This window comes from Lycorma delicatula, chromosome 11 (genome assembly GCF_047948215.1).
Source record: "Lycorma delicatula isolate Av1 chromosome 11, ASM4794821v1, whole genome shotgun sequence".
In the NCBI taxonomy this organism is placed as follows: Eukaryota; Metazoa; Arthropoda; class Insecta; order Hemiptera; family Fulgoridae; genus Lycorma; species Lycorma delicatula.
Genome location: NC_134465.1, coordinates 29,226,901 through 29,237,593, shown reverse-complemented (window position 1 = coordinate 29,237,593; position 10,693 = coordinate 29,226,901).

Below are 10,693 nucleotides of genomic sequence, written 5' to 3'. Positions count from 1 at the left end.
AAATACATACTGCACATCTCTTTTGATAAAAGTGACAGATCATCAGTTAGTATGAAACACCCACAAAATCTGAATAATATGCTTTACATAATATGTATTAGAACTCCCATAATAAATCAAATTTATTTATATTAGTGACAAGTGATCTCTCGTACAATTTTCGTGCACTGAATCTGAATATATATAACATTATTATATAGAATAATATATATCGGTTTATCTATACCTGTATAAATGGTTATGCATAATTCTATTATATTTAATATCAAGCCAGATACACATCTCAAATCCGCTTATCAAAAACTTAAAGTAAAAAATGATCCTCCAAAATATAGGAAATTAAAATTAAAATTTTATTCAAAAACATATTTTATATTAATAGTTTAAAAGAAAAAAAGAAATTTTGTATAATTGCCGCAACAGACCAGAACCTTTTTAAATTATGTAAACACACTATTGAAAATGTTAATTCTTTTTTTATTATTTTCTCTGTAGATGTTACCTCTTTCTTCAATCCTTTCTAACTGACCACTTTTTCCAAATCTTTTTCCAAAAAAACTGCCTTTTCGTATTCCATGTTCTTCAGGTTTTATATTATTCCCTTCTTTAAAATCAGCTTTAACCTTGGTAATACGTAGGCTATTTGCCTGCTATTTACATGATACTTTAAGCTAAGAAACTAGATGTAACGGTGTTCAATTACCAATTGCAAATCAAACGTCAATATTCAACATAATACGATCACCAGAGGGTCACAGGAATCAGTGAAATACTTTCCTGAGATCAGCGGATTTTTTTAAGGAAAAGACCGGTTTAAGGCTCACCATAAGCTTCAGGCCTGATCAACCCTACCTTCGTACCAAAAATCGACTCAAAATCTGTGAAAGAAGCTATCTACCGATTAATAACATACCATATTGGATCGCATTGTGAGAATCCAAATCTGGTCTATATAAATGCGAGACAAAAACCATCGTCCGTAAAGTAAGATTTAAACACGAAATGATCCAAAAAAAAAAGTTTATTTCGGGTTTGAAATTGTAACTCTTGTATTTCTCCTGAAACATGAGAGTTACCGATATTCCTATCGACCCAAACCTCATTCGGTTTTATCGATGAACGTTCTCTTCAGTAGAATAATAATGATAATTACATTTAATTATCGTTAGACGTGAAATAGGAGTTAAGGAGTTAAGTCAGTCAGTAAGGTGCGGGCACACATATGCTCTTATAAAAACATTTAGCCGAACCGGTGCGAGTCCGACACTTCTCCACTTGTGGGGGTTACGTAAACGGCTTTTTTTCACAATACCGATAACAAAAAAGAAAAATTATCGTTAGACGTAACCGTAAGCGGTTCTTAATACAACCCTAGTTTAATGATCTGCTCGAGAATTGGCTCGGCAAGCACAATCAAGTTGGAACAGATAAAAAAAAAAAAGAATCGAATAAGACTCGAATGGAAAATTCATGTAACCGAGACTTAAATGCTTCGTTACAGTATCCCCGATTAAAAGAACCCTTAACAGTGTATCTATGAGAAATATTTACTTTCATCATAAAACAATACTAAATGAAATTTACATAAGCTCATTTATTTTTATTAAAAAAAAAAGTAAAAAATTAATACTATGCAACTCGCATAATAAAAATAATAACCTACTTTTATTTTTATTTTTTTCATTTTTGAGATGATGGACATTCATTGCTTGTCATTTTTCCCTATGAGAGTGGAAATTGTAGAATATGAAAAATGCCATGACTGACCGGGATTCGAACGCGGTACTTACAGATGAAAGCCTGAGAGGCTGAGATGAAAGGCATTTTTTATAACTTAAAATTTTTGAAATAGGGATTAAATTAACAGTTACGTGATAGTTCGTTTTAGAATGTGAACTTAAAAAAAAGACGAAATTAAATATCGAATTAAAAATGTATTATACCGGGTGCGGCAAAATTAATTAGATGATTTTAAATTATAAATTAAGTAATTTATTGTTAGATTTAAATAATAATATTACATAATTAGAAATTTTATAGAAAAGCGTTTTATGTAAGCCTTACGTTTTAAAAATAATCTTACTAAGATGGACGCCATTGTTCAGCAAAAACGTTTCAGCAGGTCACTTGAAAGAGTTCATCGCCTTCTTCAGCATTTCTAATAGAATCTGTTGAATTGCATTCGTGATTGTTCTTTTAAATCGTTTATGCTGTGAGGTTAATTCTCAAAGACTTTTTATTGTAAATATCCCCATGCTGATAAATCAGGAGATTTTTAAAGGCCAAATTACCTCCCCATTACGAAAATGACTTTTCCTGGAAACAATTATCGAACATCCCAACCCCTATAGGGGAAGACACCCGCGTTGTCACGATTCCGGTCGACCCGCCCCCCCTTATCATTACTTGACCTGTTGGGTTTTAACGGCAGTGGTCTTTCGTCCTCTAACTTTTTACATCTCATAGTAATAAGTCAGGCCTCGTTATGATGCAGCCGATTTCTAGTTGTGCACCTCCCCTCCTTTTGATAGCAATCGACTTGACCAAAAATGTCCAAAAAAGCACAACATCCGTAAAATTGGATTTGGACTTAACCGCATTAATAAGCCCTCATTGAAAGCTTTTCAATGACATATCATAATTGGTACTTATTTTCATTAGTTCCAGAGTTATAGCGAAATCAAATTTCAATGAATAAAATATTTGGATCTAACAAGGGGAAGGCACATCGGTTCGAATCCGACTTCATTTCCTTTTTTTTTTGTTTAACTTTTTTTAAATTTAAATATATTGATTTATTTATAATTATTAACCTCTGGTCGTAAAAAATTTTACAATAAATAATATATCAATAGCAATAAAAAAAATATGAAAAATCAGAAGTTATTAGTGAAATAAAATTTTATGTACTTTTAAAAATGTGTATATGTAATTTAATAGGCGTACAAGGAAATCGTGTGGTGTCTACGTCAGGTTTTTAAGTATTACCTAAGGATATAAATATATTTTTCATTGTATATTTTTGCGTTATATTGTGTATAGCTTTTATTCAAATTATGTTAATACGGAAACCTGTCTTAGCAGAACTCAATACTGTAGAATTTATGAAAACAAATAAAAATATTATTATTATATAATAAAGAGAAAAGTTCAAGAAAATAAACATTCGATAACAAGAAATTACCATAAAAATAACAATAAAAACAAAGAAAATAAACAACTACAAGCTTATAAAAATAAGGTTGTTAAATCATTAAGGCGGTTAAAGTTTGTTCGCTGTTATAGAGTAATGGTGTTTGACTAATATTACGAATAAAAGTCTAAGGATGTAATTAGCTGTGTAGGGTAATTAAAATAATGAATGAGGGTGGCAAGAAACGACAATAAAGATTTAATCTAAAGCAATAATGTAATTATCCGAAATAGCAATAAGAATTAAGTATAAATTAAAATATAAAAATTGATTAATAAAATATGTGATTTATTTATCAACGTTTTAAGAGGACTTTATAACTTTTTTTTATTACAATCAATAAAATTCATTAAAATAATAAGTACTATTTTTTTAATTATTTATTAAAAATCTTTCATCCACTCGAAAAATTAATATTATAATCTTATTATGACATAAAATAAAACAATAATGTAGTATGAAGGTTTTAATAATCAAAGTTAAGCGACTTTCATGTTTTCCATAATTATCGATCTTTCGTTTTTATATCCGTTATTACTTTTTGTTTCTGTCTCATCAGTCTTATGACTAATTTTATTTACCGTATTTATTCCAGCACCCGCGCATTTTTTTTTTTCTTGGAATAAGAGAAAAAAATTAAGTGTGCAGGGCTTACTTGAAACATAACCTTTAGCCAGGATAATTTATGTAAAGTAAACGTTTTCTTAGAAGTATCTGAATTCAATCACATAACGCTTTCGTTTATCAATACTGGATGCCGCTTTACAGAATACATCAAAAGCTCTCTGTGAGAGCTTATTACTGCAGTTAAGAAAAATTCCAAAATCCAAATATTTTGGATTTTGGGCTTTTTTGGTCACTTTTAGTTAAGTTGATTGCAATCAAAGGGGAAGGGCGCAACTATGCGTTACAACAGTCCTAAATCCAAAATTTCAACATACTATGGCTAATGGGTTTTGGGTCATGCGAGAAACATATGTACATACATACATACATACATATATACACATATACGTACAAACATCACACCGAAACTAGTCAAAATGGATTCAAGGATGGTAAAAACGGATATTTTCGTTAAAATTTGAACCTGAAATTTTTCACAAATTTTTCACTTTCAAATTATATGCAAATATAATTTATATATATAATAATAATAAGTAATTATAATTATATATAATAAATATATTAATATATGTATTTATATTAATTTTTTTTTTATCTAATAACTGATTTAATTAAAACAAAAATTCTTAAGAAGAGTAGAATAATTATCCTAAAAAAGATTTTATTAATAATATGGGTTATTTTCATACATAATATTACGGAATAATTTGTTTTTATTTGAAATGAGTTGTTAGATTTTTTTAAAAAATGACTATAAAAAAAGAAATATTATAATTATTGTTTACAAAAAATATTAACATTTTAAATGCAAATGAATTATAGAATAGCTTTGACCATCAAAATATACTTTTCTGATTAATACAGTACTTTTTGATATTCTTCACCACAGAAACGAGGTTCATTAACAAGTTTTCTGAGAGAGTGCTTCATGACTTTCTCGTCTCTAGCTCCCCACCATAATACTGACAAATTCTGAGTAAAATATTAATACCGTTGATGCTTCAGACTTTTTACAACACGGTTTACTTATTCTCATGATCAGCCATCTCTTTTCTTCATTTCCCAGTACTTTTTCATTTTATCTGACTGTTCCCGGTTTTGCTGTGTTCGTATTTTTCTACTGGAACCCTTCACATATTTTGAATTTTTGGCTGAACATGTCTCTGTTTATGTTTTTGTGTGTTGCTATCTATGTTTCTTTTAGAGTTTCTTTGATCTGTTTGAACCGCTTGTTAGTTTTCTTTCAGTTCCTTCCTTGGTCACAGATTTTCCTGATCGGTCCGTTTTCACACATTCTCAAAAAGTTTTCATGTAACAATCTTGTGCTAAAGTATTTGGGTGGATTTTTATGTTTGTTATAATCTCTGTTTTGTTTTAAATATTCCATATGTCCCATTTCTTTTAATCATTTCCTTCAATGTTCCTTATATCTTTGGTTAGGATTCTGAGGATATTTTCCTACTTTTATGTCCAGTTTTTTCTCAAAATGGTTTAGGACCGAACTGGACAGGATATGAGAGTTTTTCTGCTTTCCCTGTCCTTATAATCTAGCATGTAATTCTTTTATTGCAGTATTGTCTGCAGCTTTCCACATTTCTGCCACTATCAAGTCTTCCTGCATGCTTTGTTATTTTTGAGTTTTCTGACTGCAATATTAATCTCTCCTAGACTATGTGAATTAAGTTTGTGTTTGTTATTGATTTCTGGGAATCATTCTTAGGGTTCTTTAATCAAGTAGGTTTTCAAACGAAGATTCCACAATTCTCTTTGTTGTTGGTTGCTGCTCTCTGTAATCGTTGTGAAATTCTGAAGTTATCTGTTCTAGAAAATTGTTTTAAATTTTTTGTTTTTATGTTTTTTGATGATTCTTGTTTGTTGAATTTTAATTGTTTTCTACTTGTTTCTATTAACGGGTGTTATGTAGTCTTGGGAGAACAACTTCATGTTTGAATGATTCTTGTTTGCAAAGAAAATTTGTATCTTTTCTCTCTTTTGATAATTTCATCAGAATCTTGACTTAAATGATAAAACACTTTGGACTTCTTGTTAAATAAATAAAAACTTTGCTATATAATAGTTTGGTATGTAATAGCCTATTTCAACATTTCGTCAGAAGCAGAATTTTTTGTCCATTTTTTTACTTCATCTGTCCTGTCTATTTTTCTAGGGGTTGGGGTGATGCAGATGGCCAAGCGATTGAATCAGGAGAATATAAATTCAGCAACATGAATGTGTAATGGGAAGTGTTTTTAGAAGTTATTCTGGCCCTGCTAGTTTTATATATGCATATGATTTTATTTAGAATTAGTTTTAATTTTTCTTCAATTTGTTCCCTTAATCTAATCTATATGCTTATCAATAAGTTTCTAGAAGCCATGAATGGTTTGTTAACACCAAGTTGGAACAGCCAACATTCTCTTTAGTATCAGGAGACAAACTCCTGATTTGATAGCAAGCTAAAGTAACCGTTTTTACTACCAAGCAACATACTTTGCACGATCGGTACTTACAATGACTACCCTAGAGGGAAACAAGTGCATAAATTAAGTTTCTAACAAGTGAAATTTCACACTATCCAATGTAATGCTATTCTCATAAAAATATCGCTATCGCTGCTGGGTGCAAGCATCAAATGCAACAATAAGAATGGAGTATGAAGCTGAACTCAATATTTCAGAAATTATCTTGCAGCCTTTCACAACTATCTTCAGCCAGGTTCAAATGTTTGTCGTAACATAACATGTAACCGACAGAACACCTCAACACCCAGATTGCTTGCTGAGCTACCAGTGCATAAAGGAAGTTTACAAGACCATGTCAAGAAAGCATGTGGCAAAAGTTAGATTTATATTGATAAAAAAAAAAAATCACAAAAATAAATTACTATATGAATACAGTGATAATAAATTCTTTCTTGTTAGTACCAGTAATAAAATCAACGCATCATTCATCTATGTTAATATAATTTCAGGCCATGATGTTTCTTCATCCTTCACCTACTTTTCAAATGGGTGAATATAATATTGAATTCGTTATCAACAAAAACTATATTATTGGGTATATTAATTAGCTTACTTTTTCAATTATTTTAATTTTGTATTTGTATGTTGTCGAGTAATCTTAACTACACCTACCAAAAAATATGTTTCATTTATGAAACATATTTATTTCTGGACAAAAAGCATACCAGGCTTTACTCGGGTCAAAGATTTTTAATATTGGAACAAAAATCAGTGTGAAATTTTTCACTAGCTGTGGTTGAAAAGCAAATCATTTCCAGACCGATGTTAATCAGTAGACTAACTTGTTCATTTATATTACACCAGAGTAGCTATGTACATTTGAGTGTTGATTGTCTCTTGTTACTAGAGATTTACACAAATTTTTATGAAGAAAGGAAACCAATTATTAGTCTTGTATAAGTGGATTTATAATCATTGTAAAAAATATTGTAATATGTTTAAGGATTATATTTTTAAGCAGAAAAGTATATTTCTGTACCTGGGAGGCATACAACATTTTTTTCAAAAATGAGGTTTAAACACCATCTTGACCTATAACAGTTGCTATATTTAGATGCATATGCCACTATCTGCTAAATAATAACACTAAGGAAATAGATAGGTTCAACATAACACTAAGTCCATTTCCCCTTAGATGCATATAACAAAGCATGTTGTTTTATGCCTCTAGAAATTTTCTCTACAAAAACACTATCTCCAGATGGTGTTGTTTGCCTCTGGCAAACTCTGGTGGATTTTTTTGGAAACACTGGATAATTAGTTCTCTTGCAATCGCTATATTTATTGTGTACTGTGTAGTGTTTTTCTGTTTGATATCCGTTTACTGTAGCATCAATTTTAGTGTAAAAATAATATGAGTTCTATTCAAAATTTTCGAGCTGAGAAAATTATAAGTTTAATGACTACAGCTACAAGTATTGGTAAGTAGTTTTTTTTTGTTATACATCATAAAATTAAATCTGTATCATTTATGTACAACTTGAAACAGTTTTAATTGTATCTATTTGAAATTTTAGTCAAATAACATTTTGCACAGTCTGTAACAAAAAAGGCATTTGAGAAACTTTTGATGAAGGTAGTTCTAGTAAAATTGAAAAAGTTTCACATTCAGCAGTGGTTAATTATAGTTTGATAAGTAACCAGCAATCAACCATACAAATTTTATAAAATGATTTATTTTTAAGCAATGATGATGATGATTTTAATGATGATACTGATTCTGATAGCCAAAGTTCCACATCAGATAATGAAGGTAATGATTGTGACGTTGAAAACAATTGTGCTATACCTAAGAGGCGTGTTAAAAACAAATCTCTTAATTGAAAAGAAAGGCAAAAAAAGGGTAAGAAATACTGATGAATGGTTGTATACTAAACGAATTGAACTACATTGCATCCTACAAGAACATGCACCTTTCATAGTTCTTGCTTTTACATGCTTACCCTTTTTACTGATGTAGACAATGTATGATGTACACAAAATTATGTGGCAGGGAAAGAGTACATCAGTAAAAAGGATAAGCATGTAAAAGCAAGAACTATTAAAGGTGCATGTTCTTGTAGGATGCAATGTAGTTCAAAAATCTCAGAAAATGATCGATAAAGCATCCCTATTGCTCGTTCTAGGAAAAATGATGGTAGTAGGCCAAAGGAAAATTCTTTAATTTACTATTTTAGAATAAATATTGCGAAGATAAGGATGTGCAAGGTAATGTTGAATACTCTATCAATTCCAAACACTGTTGTAGTAAACATTATGAAAAAATACAGCAAGGAGGGTTAAACCAGATATGAGAGGTAAACATACCCTCGGTAACAAAACTCCAGAAGAGGTCACATATCAGCCATTTCCACTTTTCCGGCTTATGAGAGCCATTACACCAGAGAGAGGACTGCAAAACAATATTTAGAATCAGAACTAACAGTTGTGAAAATGTACCAGTTCTTGCTGTACTGTTCTGAAAATAACATCAGGTCTGAACATATTGAAACTGAATCCACTTGTCATGTATTTAATAACAAATTTAATCTTTCGTTCAAATCAACTGAGACTGACATGTGATACATGTGGTTCGTTCATTGCTAATTGAAGGGTAATTTGAATGACGAATAAAAAGAACAAATTAGAGAGATCATGATTCACATTTAGGAGAATCTAAAACCAGATATGAAACTGTCTAAAAGTAAACCAAAATACAAGGTTCTCACTGGTGACTTGCAGAATTGTCTTCCTACACCTCTTTTAACAAACACATTATATGATTCATCTGATGGATCATCCATTGTATGATGTGGGATGAGTCAAAAGGCAAAAGAGTAAGCAATGAAATGGCTTTGTGCATATTAATGTGGGCTGACCATTCATTCCTAACTCACAAGTAGAACAAGTAACTATATGGTCAGATAACTGTTACGGGTAGAATAAGAATGTACAAATTGTATGTGCTTTTTTTTATTTTAAGCTTTTTTTTTATCCAACAATTTTTACTCAAAGGACACTCATGTAGACACTGTTCATGCAGTTATTTAAATAAGAGTAAAGCATTCTCTTTTTTGTCACTACATGAGACTGGCAACAATTTGTTGTTCAACTAAGTTTACAGTACACAACATGGAACTTCAAGATTTCAAAGACTTTAAATCTCTTTGAACAAATAGTGAACCTTTGATACGCCAAAAAGTTGGATGAAAATAAAGAACAAGTATTACTATCCCAGATTGTCCATCTTCAAGTTCGGCAAGAAGACAATGGTACACTATTTTTATTTTAAGACTTCAACGAGTTCAGAAAAAGAAATTTTAAGAAAAATATTAGAATAAACAATGCTAAATTACCGGTGACCTTAGAAAATCTAACATTCAAAAACCAATTTCTACCAATAAATACAATGATATTATTTCACTATTACCAAACAGAATATCATATGTTCTATAGAAACTTAAACAATAGTGGTGCCAGCAACTACCCAGATGAAGATAGAGACTGAAGATGTGTTACTGGTTTTCTTGTGTTTTTTTCTTGAATGCACCTCAGTCTAAATGACTGTACTTACGATTAATAGCTTATATTAAATGAAATTTCTAATGTTTTTCCTTATTTTTTTCAACCATTGGGTTGAAAGAAACCATTAAATTAGAAGAAAGGACTTTAATAATCTTACGATGAAAAACGTGATAAACTTTTCTTAAATAATGAAATTTTACGCATATTTATTTCATTGTTACAACAGTCTATGAAACGATAATTAAATTTGTCAGTTAATTTTACAAACAATTTGTTTTTACAATGTTTAAGGAGATGGTGTTAATTGTGAAAAATAGAGGTATTAATTTAGTGGCATAAAACACCATGTCCACTTCTAATAAACAAATAAAACTATACAAGAGTATTAAGAGTGTTAAAGCTGACCATGATAGTGAAACAAATACCAAAAATCATACAGAAACTAATTCAATTAATAGAGCCAGTAGAGAAGAAATGAGTAAGCAAAGTTTGATGAGCTATATCTCAAGATGAAATTGTACATGGTGTTGTATGCCTCCCAGGTACAATTTAATCCAAAATATTATCTGTAACATGACATGCAAGTCATTGTAGTTAGGGTTTCTTTTTCAGATTCATTTTTATTAAAAATTACCAATTCTGAGTAATGTTAATTTAGCAAAGATGGAATGTAGCCAAGATGGGATTAATCAAGCTTATATATAGGATCCTTAATGTTTTTAAATATTATATATATATTTTTTAAATATATATTTTATAATATTTTCACTAACCTACAGCATAATGTACAGCTATAGAATTTCCAGTATCCAGAACACAAAAAAAAACAGCACTATGATAATTTATA